The 13,607-nt window shown below is 46.1% G+C and overlaps 1 non-coding gene across 1 annotated transcript; it reads left to right on the forward strand.

Moving 5' to 3' along the window:
- Positions 1 to 8,446: 8,446 nt before the first annotated feature.
- Positions 8,447 to 8,551, forward strand: LOC115070913. The gene has a single exon (XR_003850012.1). It is a non-coding gene; the product is annotated as a U6 spliceosomal RNA (small nuclear RNA).
- Positions 8,552 to 13,607: the final 5,056 nt, after the last annotated feature.

A 13,607-nucleotide genomic window follows, 5' to 3' on the forward strand; every position in this document is an offset into this window, starting at 1 on the left:
TCAGAACTCAGTATGTAACCCAAGCTAGCTTCAAACTCATAGTGATCGACCAACCACAGTCTCCCTAGTGCTGGGATTACAGGGTGTGCCACCACACCCAGCTGAAGAGATTTCTTTAATTCATTAAGCAATACAATGTAGCAGTGAATCTGGTAACTACCATGCCTGTGGAGGAGACTGACCATAAATATTTGAAAAAAATTGTAACATAGGAAAATATTCTTCAGGTTGGCAAGTTTGTAGACATGGCTAATACAGTACTTTGGTTTGTTATGGGTGTCATAATTCAAGATGGGGTTGGAGAGATGACTCAGCAGTGAACAGCACTGGCTGCTCTTGCAGAAGACCCAGGTTCACATCCCAACACCACATGACAGCTCACAACCATCTGTAACTGCAGTTCAAGGCTATCTGACGCCCTCTTCTGTCTTCCTTGGGCATTGCATGACATGGTTGCACTTACATACATGGAGGCTACACTCATACACATAAAATTTAACCCCAAAAAAGAAAAGAAAACTTTTACTTTAGCTGGAGGTCTTCTTTTCTAAAAAATATTTTTATTATTTTTAATTGTGTGTGCATGCATGAAAACAGGTGCCCTCAGAGGCTTGGATCCAAAGGCATTGGATCCCCTGGAGCTGGAGTGACAGGCAGTTATGAGCTACCCCACTTGGGTGCTCCTGCCCCAGTGAGGGTCCTTGGAGCCGAACCTGGTCCTCTGCAAGAGCAGCACATGCTCTTAACGACTGAGCCATCTCTCCGGCCCCAAGCTAAATGAGGATGTAGGATTTCCTCAGCCAAGGACATGAACTTGAGCTTAAGGGCCTCTGTCTAGAGCGTCTTGGGTGAAGCTGAGTCACGGGCTGCTCATTGTTTTCCTTAGAGTGGGAGACAAGCACAAGGTGCACACTCAGCAAGACAAACCTCAGCGCCGATGCACCGGCCACGGCTTCTGCTACTGGTGACTTGGTCAAGGGCCACATCGTGCTAGGCCAGAAACTCGGTCTTCAAATACTCATTGCATTACAGGAATTTTGGTAGGCAACTTGGACCCCTATAAAACAGACAGGTGAGAGGTTGCTTTCTTCGAGGGACTTTTTGCTTGTTTGGTTTTTTTGTTTGTTTTGTTTTTTGTCTTTTTGAGACAGGGTCTCCCTGGAGCTCCAGCTGGCCTGGAACTCGCTATGTTGACCAGGTTGGGCCTGATCTGACATGAGATACACCTGTCTCTGAGTGCTAGGATTAAAGGCATCTGCTGGGGCTGGAGAGCTGGTTCAGCAGTTAAGAACACTGATTGTTATTGCAGAAGACCCCGGTTCAAATCCCAGCACCCACATGGCAGCTAACAACTGTCTATAACTCCAGTTCCAGGGGATCTGAGAGTCTCTCCTGTCTTCCGTGGTCATTGCACGACAGGGGTGTACTTACCTACATGCAGGTAATACACATATACGTATAAAATAAAAACAGTAAAGAAAAAAAAATTTTTTTTAAGGCATTTGCCACCACACCCTGCCTTTGTTTTGTTTCTCATAAGATCTGGGTCTGGCTTTGTAGGCCAGACTGGCCTTGAATTTGTGATTATCCTGTCTCAATCTCCAGAGTGCTGGGATTACACGCATGTGCCAGCACACCAGGCTTGAGTGGGTCATTACTGTATAAACCTCATTCTGAGCACTTAAAAGCTATTTATTTTCATTTTATGTGTATGAGTGTGTTGTCTGAATGTATGTAAGTGTACCCATGTCATGCAGTGCCCAAGGAGGTCAGAGAGGGCATCAGATCCCCTGGAACTGGAGTTACAGATGGTTGTTAGGGGCCATGTGGACACAGGGAATCAAACCTGGGTCCTCTGCAAGAGCAGCCAGTGGTTTTAACCGCTGAGCCATCTCTCCAGCCCTCATTCATGAGCATTTTAAAAGCAAAGCAGCAATATATTTTAGTTACATGAAAGTAACTTCCAAGTTGCAAACCTAAAGCAAAACCCCTCCCAGCAGCCATCGGATGCCAAAAGTTCCTTAGGTTGGATTGGGGTTTCTTACTCACTTCCCTGAGTCAATGATGGGATTAAAAATATTTTTGGTTGGGCATCGTGGTGCATGCCTTTAATCCCAGCACTTAGGAGGCAGAGGCAGGAGGATCTCTGTGAAATTGAGACAGGCCTGGTCTACATAAATGAGTTCCAGGCCAGCTGGGGCTACAGGGAGACCCTGTCTCAAAAAAGACAAAATTTTTTTTTTTTAATTTTTAATTGAATTTTTGTGTATTTTATATAGAACATTTCAATCAATCTTAATCATCTTTATACCTCCTTCCCCATTAGCATCCTCCCATAGCCCCCCCCACTGGAGTTCATACATTCTCTCATTTGTCTTAAGGCCTATGTGTCAAATTAGTGTCCCCAGATATCCCTCAGTTCACATTCATCCACTGAGGTCCAGTCAGCCTCAGTTCACGTTCATCCACTGAGGTCCAGTCAGCCTCAGTTCACGTTCATCCACTGAGGTCCAGTCAGCCTCAGTTCACGTTCATCCACTGAGGTCCAGTCAGCCTCAGTTCACGTTCATCCACTGAGGTCCAGTCAGCCTCAGTTCACGTTCATCCACTGAGGTCCAGTCAGCCTCAGTTCACGTTCATCCACTGAGGTCCAGTCAGCCTCAGTTCACGTTCATCCACTGAGGTCCAGTCAGCCTCAGTTCACGTTCATCCACTGAGGTCCAGTCAGCCTATCTAGAGTCCCTTGCCGTAGGAAGATCAGCTCTTCTTCACCCAGCAGTGATCAGTGCCAATGTTTCTTCAGCTCAGATTGGGGTCAGCTGTCCATTTCCCCAGTTCTGTACTGGGGGTTTTGTCTGCTTGAGTTTGCGTGGGTCTTGTGCATGCTGACACCATTGCTGTAGATTGATATGAGCAGGTCCCAGAGCGCATACGACTCTATTTCCATATGGTCATGCACCTCCTCCCGGGCTCTGACAATCTTTCTGCCCCCTCTTCCGAGATGGTTCCTGAGCCCTAGGCATTTCCCCAGTTCTGTACTGGGGGTTTTGTCTGCCTGAGTTTGCGTGGGTCTTGTGCATGCTGACACCATTGCTGTAGATTCATATGAGCAGGTCCCAGAGCGCATAGGACTCTATTTCCATATGGTCATGCACCTCCTCCCTGGCTCTGACAATCTTTCTGCCCCCTCTTCCGAGATGGTTCCTGAGCCCTAGGTGGGCAAAGTTTCATATAGGAGTCCTGTCCAAGGACCAGCATTCTGCGGACTCTTAATCTCTATGCTTTAGTTTTAATTTATTTCATTATTTTACATGTATGAGTGTTTTGCCTGCATGTACACAAGTGTACCACATGTGTGCAGTCCCTGCAGAGACCAGAAGAAGCCCCTTTAATGTTTTATATTTTAATGTCTAAGGCATTTGGCTTAATGTATTATAGTTTTTCATTACTATTCCAAAATGAATGGAGATGGGGGGGGCAGGGGGCGGAAATCAGTGAGAAAGATGGAAGATAAGGAGGGCTGCTGAGACCTGGAAGAGGGGCAGCAGGAAGTGTGTGTGTGCAGGCGGGGATACAGCTCTCCTAAAGTGCACCATGTCATTCCAGACAACAGCCTTCCTTCCCATGAATGCTCCACAGATCTGCATCCTCAAGAGGCAGCCATAACCCGACCTGCAAGCCATCTCTTCAGGTCACTCCCCTAGCACGGTAGGAGACTGAGGACTCAGCGGCCATGAGGTGGATCCTGAGTAATGTCAGCCCAGAAGAGGAACAGGAGAAACCTATCCTTGACCGGCCAACCAGGCTCTCCCAACCCAAAGACAGCAGGCAGCCCAGTAATGTGCTCAGACAGTCTTCACTGATGGGTCTCAAGGCTTCAAGGAGGACAAAAAAAAGATGCAGCCACCTCCACCACCTCCTGCATTATCTGCCGTGGATGTCTGTGTCAGTCACTTTTCTATTGCTGTGATAAAACACCATGACTAAAAGCTACTTAGGGAAGAAAAGGTTCATTTTAGCGAACAGTTCCAGAGGGATAGTCCATTGTGGAGTTGGAGTGCGGAGCATGGCATGATGGTAGGAGCAGGAAGTGGGCTGAGCACATTTCCATCTACACACAAGAAGCAGAGAGAAAAGGAAGTGGGCTACAAACCCTCAAAGCCAGCCCCCAGTGACGTGCTTCCTCCAGAAAGCCTCCACCTCCTAAAGGTTCCTTAGCTTATCCAAACAGTGCCACCAACTGGGAACCAAGTGCTCAAATACATGAACCTATGTTTATATTTCATATTCAAACCACTGCGGTCACAATGCTGCAGCAGACATCTGGATTTGTGATCCTTATTGCTCCACAGACTGTGACCTCCACTCCCCCCACCCCCACACTTCCCACTGTGACTGGTGTGTCCCACGTCAAGAAAAAGGGAAAGGGTGGAGATTAGGGGACAACTGGGGACCCTACCAAGGACTCAGAGTAGAGGGTCAGACAGTGCCACTCAGACACCTGTGCCAGCAACAAGAGTTTATCATGTTCATTAATTTGGGATTTCAAAACACAAATGAGGGGCCAGGGAGATGGCTCAGCAGTTAAGGCTGCTCTTGCAGAGGGCCCAGGTTTCAGTTTCTAGCACCTACATGACAGCTAACAACCATCTGTAACTCCAGTTCCAGGGGATCCAAAGCCATCTTCCACGAGCATTACATGCATGGGTGCACTTACATACATTGCAGGCAAAACACCAATACACATAAAAATAAATTTAAAAACCACAAATGAGAACTCTCCCCCACCCACCCCCACGGCCATGCCTTTGTCATTTAGTCAGTGCTGAGGATCCAATTCTGGGCATTGTGCTTGCTAGCAGCATAATTCCACTGAGGCCTACCTTTAGCACTTGACAGGCTGAGGCAGGGGGATTACCACAAGTTCAAAGCCCTTCTGAGCTATATTGTGAGAATCAGACTAGTCAGAGGATACAATTCTGAAGGAACCGGTTCTCAGAGTAATTTGGGGCCCCTTTTGGCTAAAGTGGATATAAAGAGCCAGGCTGTTTTATTCAGGCATTGCTGTAATGTGGCCTCGTGGAATGCCTAGGTTTCAGAAAGGAGTACGTTGTTGGTGACATGATCTAGAATTCATCATCAGAGTGCCAGTAAAAATCAATCTTTTAGAAAGCTTTTAGTATTGTCTTAAAATTCCCAATGGATTTCGTATCCCATTAGTACCTGCTGCCAGGGTAGAGCGTTCCTGCTGCCCACCGACGGCGCACCACCCACCCACACCATTGTGAGGTGTCCTCCCACATTGACTCTTGGCTTGGCCCTGGGATTTGCTTAGTTGTGTCTTTTATTTTAAATTATATGTATATGTGCATGTTATTGTGTGTATGTACACATGGGTACAGGTGCCTGCAGAAGGCTGCGGGTCTCTTGGAACTGGAGTTAGAGGTAGTTGCAAGTTGTCTAACATGGGTGCTGGGAACTGAACTTGGATCCTGTGCAAGAGCAGCACATACTCTTGACCTCTGAGCTGTCTCCCCAGCTTGCTCAGCCATTTTTTGAGATGGCCATGGGAAACTTTAGTCTGCTACATGCTGTAGCCATGTGGTCCAGCCAACTCTAGCCCTGACCACCAAACATGTGAGCTGTTAGAGTGTAGCCCCAGTGATATCATGACCACAGACACTGAGTTGCCCCAGCCCTAGGCAGGAATAGTACACGAATCTTTCACTTGTGCCTAGCACAGATCGCTCAGATTGTTGGACTTATGGGCAAGTAACATGGACACTGTCTGAAAGCAGTATTCTTTGAAGTTTGGGGTTTGATTGTTATGCAACAACATAAAACTAATGTACCACAATGTGAACTTTGGCTTTTTTTCTAAGTGAGATGGAAAGACATTAGGTTATGAAAGAAAACAGAAAACGAATAAGAAGAAAGTTGGAAGCCAAGAAGCCATGGATCTGACCTTTCAAGAACATTGTTTTGATCGCTGCACTGATTAAAAAAAAAAATAGGGAGCCAAGGAAACAATTAGGCAGACTAGGAAGGTGATATTGTCAGCTAAGATATGCTGGTGACTTAGATAGACCATTATAGGTATAAATAATAAGAAATTATCAGAATCTGGTTCTAAATCTACAAGACATTTCTGTTGATATTTTGAAAATAAGTGTGATGACTAAGTCTTTTTGAGATAGGGTCTCACTATGTAGCCCTGGAACTCACTATGTAGACTAGGCTGGCCTTGAAGTCACAGAGATCCCCCTGCCTCAGCCTCCCAAGTGCATATGCCAGTATATCTAGATGGCTAATCTTGACTGTCGACCTGACAGAGAAGTGCCTGGGTTGTAACACACTCCTGTCCGTGTGTCCCGGTTGTCCTCCTGTTGCTGTGATAAAACATTTTCAAAAGCAGCTTGAGGAGGAAAGGGTTTACAGATTACAGTTCAGCCTCAAGGAGAGCCAGAGCAGGAGCTCAAGGCAGGAACCTGGTGGCAGGAACTGAAGAAGAGACCACAGAGGAACACTGCTTACTGGCTTGCTTCCAGGGTCAGCTAAGTTTCTTATACAGCCCACACCCACCTGCGTAGGGATGGTACCACCCACAGTGGGAGGGGCCCTCTTTCATCAGTTAATCAAGAAAATGCCCAGCAGACATGTTCATGGGCCAATCTGATGGAGGAAATCCCTCAGTTGGTGACACACCTTCCCTGGTGTGTCAAGTTGACCACCAAGATCAGAGCGAATTCAGAGAGGATTCACTGAGGGGTGAAGACCCATTCTAAATGTGGGTGCCACCATCTCCTAGGTTAGGGACCTGAATGGAATAAAAGGGGAAAGAAGTCACTGATAATGGCTTCTTTCTTCTGCTTCCTGGCTGCAGTGATGTGAGCAGCCATGCCTTCCCCATCACAAGGGGCTGAAACCTCAGAAAATGTCAGCCTAAATACACCATTCCTCCCTTTGAGTCATCTCATTGTGCATTTATCATCGTTATGGAAAGTCTGACTAACACGGTGATGCATGAAAGACAGGGACTCAAGAACGGTTCAGAGGGGCTGGCGAGAAGGCCCAGTGTGTACTGGTGCAGTCCGAACTGATCCTCAGAATCCTGGTAAAGATGAAAGGAGAAAACCAACTCCACAAGGGCGTCCTCTGACCTCCACAGGTGCACCGTGGCACACAGGCCCCACCATCATACACACAGAGTAATGATAAACCAAAAAACACTTTTTAAAAAGAATGGCTCAGAGCTTTCCTGCAGTAGACAGATGATGAGATCATTAAATGGCATAATAAACTATATAACTAGCAAGTTGAGGGAAGATGATAACATAGAAATTCCATCTGGAATGCTAACTCTGAAATAGCACAGACATCCAATCTACAGTTCAATGATTTGGGCTGGCAGAAGTCTGAAGGCCTGCAAACCTAGGGCCCTGACATCTCAGGGTAGAAGGGGGATGCCCTGATTTAGAACAGGCTGAGAACTCACTTTCTTTCCCTTTCTAGTCTCCCCTGTCCCTTAAAGGATTGGCTGGCACCTGCCCACACTGCTGAGCTTGCATCTTCTTTGCTTAGTCTACTGATTCCCATGCTAATTGCTCCCAGAAATGCCCTCTTAGACACACCCCCAAAATCATATTTTATTTGCTATTTGGGTTTCCCTTAACCCAGACAAATTGACATGTAAAATTAACCATCACAGCACTGGTCAAAGAGCTTGTTTTTCATGAGTGAGAAATTCCCGGTTCAGAGGCAATAGGTAGTAAACAGAGGAGGAAGGCAACTGCAGGCAAATGTGTAGGAAACTGAAAACGTGCCAATCTGATAGTTTCTATTTTCACTTTGAAGTAGGAGGGAGGCGTCTGTTGAAATGACAGGGTGACGTATCTATGGGCCTAGAGAGAGAGAAAAGCAAGAGGCTGAGGGAAAGAGAGAGCTGAGTAGGAAAATTAGAGGGTTTCCAGGTCATGTTGACTTTCCAGGTGGGCTGAGAATCAGGAACTTAATGTGCCACCAATCTATATAATTGATAGATATTCTCCAGCAAATATTTAATTGCCCATGTGTTAGCACAGGGAAGGCAGATAATAGACCTGTTAGACAAGGGGTAAGGAAACATTTCCTATAATGAACCAGACAGCACATAATGAGCGTTTTAGCGACAAGATCTTATTCACTCTGTAGCACAGGCTGGCCTAGAACACTGGGTAGCTCAAGCTGGTCTCAGATTCACAGAGGCCTTTTCTCTCAGCCATGTAAGTGCTGGGAACACCTGCATGTTCCCCCACTCCCAGCTAATAGTTCATATTGGGATTTCCAAGCTTTTGCAGGTGTGTTTAACCTTTTCCCGTTGCAGTACAATCCTGTCATCTACAAAGTTCATGTGTCAGAACTATACAACTGAGTTATAAGAAAAAAAATTGCAAAAAACCTCAGTGTTGGGCTCGTTTCACAGCACAGATACTAAAATTGGAAGAACACAGAGAAGATCAGCATAGTCCCTGTGCAAGGATGACAGGCAGATCACGAAGCATTGCATATTAAAAAATTTAGTGTTTTGCTGGGCATGGTGGCGCACGCCTTTAATCCCAGCACTCGGGAGGAAGAGGCAGGCGGATCTCTGTGAGTTCAAGGCCAGCCTGGTCTACATAGTGAGTTCCAGGACAGCTGGGGCTACAGGGAGACCCTGTCTCAAGAAAGAAAAAAAAAAAAATTCAGTGTTTTAAGTATGTCTGAGATTCTGTGCTGGGTTATGTTCGGAGCTATCCTCAGCTATATGCTTTAGCACAATTGCCTCCGTAGTTATTCAGCTCTATCTTCTATGTCTTCTGTGAGATCAGCCATAGAAAACAGCTAAGCGAACTGGAGAGAGAACTCAGTGGTTGGGAGCACTGGATGTTCATGCAGAGGATCTGATTTGGATTCCCAGCACCCACATGGTGGGTAACAACTGTCTGTAACTCGAGTTCCAGGGGATCTGACACCCCCTTCTGACCTCCATGGGCATTGCACAACACAGGTGCACTTACACACATGCACACATACACTCATACACATAAAAAAAAAAAAAAGAAAATATCTAAACAAGTGTTTCCATATTACAAATGCAAAAGTTTACTTATAAATACTGAAATCTGAATTTAATGTCATTTTTAGTTTTTCACACAATATATTTTCCTTTGATTTTTTTCCAAGTGTTTGAAAAAATATCAAAACACTTCTTATCTTGTGAGTCATACAAAAATAGGTAATGGGTAGATTTGGATTGTGTGGCCTATAGTTTATGAACCTCTGCCTAGATCATGTGGTAGATCAGAAAAAGGTGCCCAGATGTTTATGTAAAATGTGGTTTCCACACGCCACCTTTACAGGGTGCCCTTGCTCAGCATACAACCATCCACTATGTTTGTGAGGTTATCGTAGAGTTGAAGATCTGCTGGCGATATTGCTCATTGAGGAAACCTGACAACCTGAGTTCAATCTCTGGAACCCATAGGGTGGAAGAAGAGAACTGACTCCCTCAAGTTGTCCTCTGACCACCATACACATGCACACACACACAAATACATGACAACGGGAGACAGAACTTACGGCGTGGTAAAGCCAAGGCTGCAGTGACATCAGTACAATATAATGTGGACTGTGTGGAAGGGAAGGAGGACGGCGGCTGGTATGCATCCTGGAGAGGGGTTAAGGGTTGCAAAGCACTGATGTGTTCAGAGAACTGTTGCAATAGGAGTGGTTGCAGGGAGGGTTGGAAGATTGGCATCCTAGAGCAGTGCTGAGTGATAGAGTTCCTGATAAGATGATGCAGTGTGTGGTTTACACGCAGGTCTTTGCCAATAAAGATGGAAGAACCAGGCTGTCAATGACAGTAGAGAGGAGGTTAGAGCTTGCCATAGCAAACCATAACAGAACGGTGATGACTGAGGACACAGGAAAGATCTGTCAGTGACTCAGACAGATGATGACATTTGTCATCTTGAGTAGTTTCCTGTGTTAATTTTCCCATGGCTCTGCCAAATATCTGATGAGAAGCCACTTAAGGGGAGACAGGTTTGTATTGGCTTGTAGTTGAAGAAGGGATATAGTCCATCAAGTTGAGGATGTTGATTGAAACAGGGGTGTAAGGTGGATGCTCACACTGTGTCTGCAGTCACAAAACAGGGTAGACAGGAAGTGGGGCGGGTCTGTAAAATCTCAAGGCCCGCCCCCAGTGAATCACTTCCTTTAGCAAGACTGTCCCTCCTGAAGGTTCTGCAGCCTTTCAAAACATCGCCACCAGCTGGAGACCAAGCGTTCAAACAGATGAGCCTACAGGGAGCATCTCACATTCAAACCACAACACTCTCTTCCAAGAGCTAGCTCTCAGTTTTTACTTCTACACCCTTAGGGCTTAGGCCCTTTAAGATTCTTTTTCTGCCTCCCAAAGTGCTGGTTTGGCAAGGGAAAAGAGTGGTGTGAGCACATATGTGCAGATGCCTGAAGAGGCCAGAAGAGGGCATTGGAGTCCCTGGAGCTAGAGTTAGAGGTGGTTGTGAGCAATCCCATATGGGTGCTGGGAACCAAAAGCAGCAAGAGCTAACTGCTGAGCCATCTCACCAGGCCCTTCATTCCATTCTGGCATTTCAACAGCCAAGGGAAATCTCCAGGGGAGTGTTTCAAAGGCTTCTGGGTCCCTGCATTTCCCAAACCCAATTGACTTCCTCCCTTGATACACCACCATCTCCCCCTCTGTAACCTTCTATCTCCTTTGGAAAATGACATCACCAACACCCCCTCCTCCTTACCCCATGCACCCAGATGACTCCTTCGATGATTCTCCCATCAGTTCAGCTTTGTAATCCATTCCTGCTGCTGTGCCTGCACGGACTGCTGTGCTGTCCTTTCAATGAACTCCTTAATCATCAGATCTTCAAGTATCCTAAGTGACTCGCCATAAACTCCTTGGTGTTTACTTGATTTTATAAAACATTGTATTAATAGCATTTCTCTTGAGTTGTACACACTAAGCACTGAGTGCTTCATCCCTTTTATCTGAGCCTTGTTCCCTAATTCCAGTCTTTGTCTCCTTGACCTGTTTCCCAGGACAGACAGCCAACTGAAACACGTATGTGATCGCACAGCACTCTTGCTCACCGTTCCGCAGTATAAGCTGGGTGTTGTGATGCACACCTGTCATCTCAGCAGGAGGGGGCTGAGGCAGGAGGATCACACATTTGAAGCCAAACTAGGTTCCATCGTAACAGGTGAGCTGGGGGTACATAGGAGGACCTTAACTCCAAACCAAACCAAAACAAACCAAAATAACAAAATCCAGTTCATAAATGCATCCTCACTGGGTGTGCTGGTCAGTTTTTGTCAACCTGATACAAACTATGGACACTTGGGAAAAAGAGACCCTCAACTGAGGAATTATCCCTGTCAGATTTGCCTATGGGCATGTCTGTAAGGTATTTTCTTGATTGTTAATTGATATAGGAGGACCTAGCCTACTTTGGTAGGTGCCATCCCTGGGCAGTTGGTCCTGGGCTGTATAAGAAAGATGGTTGAGAGGCTGGAGAGATGGCTCAGCCGTTAAGAGCACTGACTGCTCTTGCAGAGGACCTGGGTTCGATTCCCAGCACCCACGTGGTCACTATGAACTGTTCCAGGGAAATCTGACGCCCTCTTCTGGCCTCAGTGGCATTGCAGGACATGGGTGCACTCACATGCATGCAGGCAATACACTCATACAAATAAAATAAAATTTAAAAATAAATAAAATATTTTTAAAAAAAGAAAGGTGGTTGAGTAAGCCAGAGGAAGCCAGTTGAGCGGCGCAGTTCCTGCCTCCAGTTTCCTGCCTGACTTCCTCAAAGATGGACGTGTAGGATGAAATAAACCCTTTCCTCCCCAAGTAGCTTTTGGTCGCGGTGTTTATCACAGGAAACTAGAACACTGGGGTTCACTGAATGACCTCAGCAAGAGCAGCCATTTTCTGGCCCTTGCTCAATACTGGACACTCTTTCCTGGACTTCTCGTCCTCACTGCCATGTGGGATGGGCCACTGCTACCAACGCCGTTCCCTCACTCGTTCCCAGGATGTCCCTTCACTCTACATCCCTGTGGTCCTGCTGATTTTTTTGAGCTGATTACATTGCCATGACCAATAACTGGCAGAAGTGCCTAGAGGAAGGGTTTATTTTGTCTTATAATTCAAAATGAACATTCTATCACGACAGGGAAAGGTGGAGGGCTCTGTCTCTGGCCATGGGGGCCTGAGGCAGCTGCCTCTTACACTGCACCCACTAACAAATAGAGAGTTCATGCTGGAAGCTGAGCCGGGCTATGACACTTGTTCCCAAAATGACTCACTTCCTCCAGCTGTGCCCTGTTCTCCAAGGGTTTCACTGGCCTTTCACCAGCTGGGGACCAGGTGTTCCACAGAAGGCACACTGGAGACCATCTTCTTAGGCACGCTCTTTTCAAATACAGTTTGCAGTTTAATGCTATGGAGTTTTCCACTGGTGAGATCTTGTCCTCCAGGCAGTCCTCCTTTGTCTCACACATTTCTCTTTATTGACATTAATCTTTTTTTTAAATTTTTTAATTATTTTTGTTTTATGTGTATGCGTGTATTGCCTGCATGTAGGTAAGTGCACTCCTGTCGTGCAATGCCCGTGGAGGTCAGAAGAGGCTGTTGGATCCCCTGGGACTGGAGTTATGGACAGTTGTTAACTGCCATGTGGGTGCTGGGATTCAAACCCGGGTCTTCTACAAGAAAAGCCAGTGTTCTTAACCGCTGAGCCATCTCTCCAGCCCCTAATCTTTTTTTTTTTGGTCTTTTTGAGACAGGGTCCTCTGCAAGAACAGTCAGTGTTCTTAACCGCTGAGCCATCTCTCCAGCTCTGACATTCATATTTTTTTTTTTTTTTCTTTTTTTGAGACAGTCTCCTTGTAGCCCTAGCTGTCCTGGAATTCACTATGTAGACCAGGCTGGCCTCAAACTCACAAAGATCAGCCTGCCTCAGCCTCCCAAGTGCTGGGATTAAAGGTGTGCACCACCACACCCTGTTGGACATTAATCTTTTTTAACAGCTACAGTGACTTTGACCGAGTTGGTCTTGTCTGTAACTTTAAACATGTCCAAGCCTTTCCTGGCCAAACTGCGCATATTTTCATGCCTTTCTGCTCCCTGTTTTGTTTTAAATTCTTACTGTAAACCTAAAGGCATCAAGCAATAACCACACACAGCCTGAATGCTACCTTCTTGAAATGTCCTCCACCAGAGGGAATAGTCCATTACTTTTGAATTCAGCTCCACTCAAAATTTCTGGATATTAACAGAATGTAGCTAGAATGTAGTACAAATGGCTTCCAGCCCAATGCCCAGCAGCTCCTTCATCTCTCTGAAACCTCATGGGTCTGGTCCTCACTGACTGCATTTCTCCTGGGACTCTGGTCTTCACTGCACCAGAATGATGTTGAGCTCTGCTGTAGCTTTTACCTCCAGGTTGTCTTTGAACTTAGAGATCTGCCTGCCTCTGCCTCCCGAGTGCTGGCATTAAAGGCATGCACCACAACGCCCAGCTTTGGTCCCATATATATATATATATATA

This window comes from Nannospalax galili, unplaced genomic scaffold (assembly GCF_000622305.1).
Source record: "Nannospalax galili isolate Female #2095 unplaced genomic scaffold, S.galili_v1.0 scaffold917, whole genome shotgun sequence".
NCBI classification, from domain to species: domain Eukaryota; kingdom Metazoa; phylum Chordata; class Mammalia; order Rodentia; family Spalacidae; genus Nannospalax; species Nannospalax galili.